Raw genomic sequence first — 344 nt, 5'->3', positions numbered from 1 at the left:
TCTCATACCTGTGCCAAAGAGGCTTCCAAGTTGGCAGGGAAATTAGGTCAAGGTGTGTGGGGCAAGGAGCCAGACACCAGGGAGGCGCGCGAAACGTCTCCCCACCCCGACCGCGAGCAAGGAAGCGTGGTTGGCAGGCAGAGGGTGCAAAAGGAGGAAGAACTGCAAACTCTCCAGGGAGCAGGATGCAAAACTGTCTTTGATGCCTCTTGAACGAGAAAATCTAGTATTAGGGGAAGACACTCTGTCTGGCTTGGCCAAAGGCGGGTCCTGCCTCGTCAGGCTTCAGAACTGCAAACTGCTTTGATGTTGCTTTGACATTGAGAGTTTTATTGTATGCATTA

Source organism: Podarcis pityusensis (assembly GCF_964106645.2).
Source record: "Podarcis pityusensis genome assembly, chromosome: 3".
Taxonomy (NCBI): Eukaryota; Metazoa; Chordata; class Lepidosauria; order Squamata; family Lacertidae; genus Podarcis; species Podarcis pityusensis.
Note: the sequence above shows the minus strand (reverse complement) of the source record.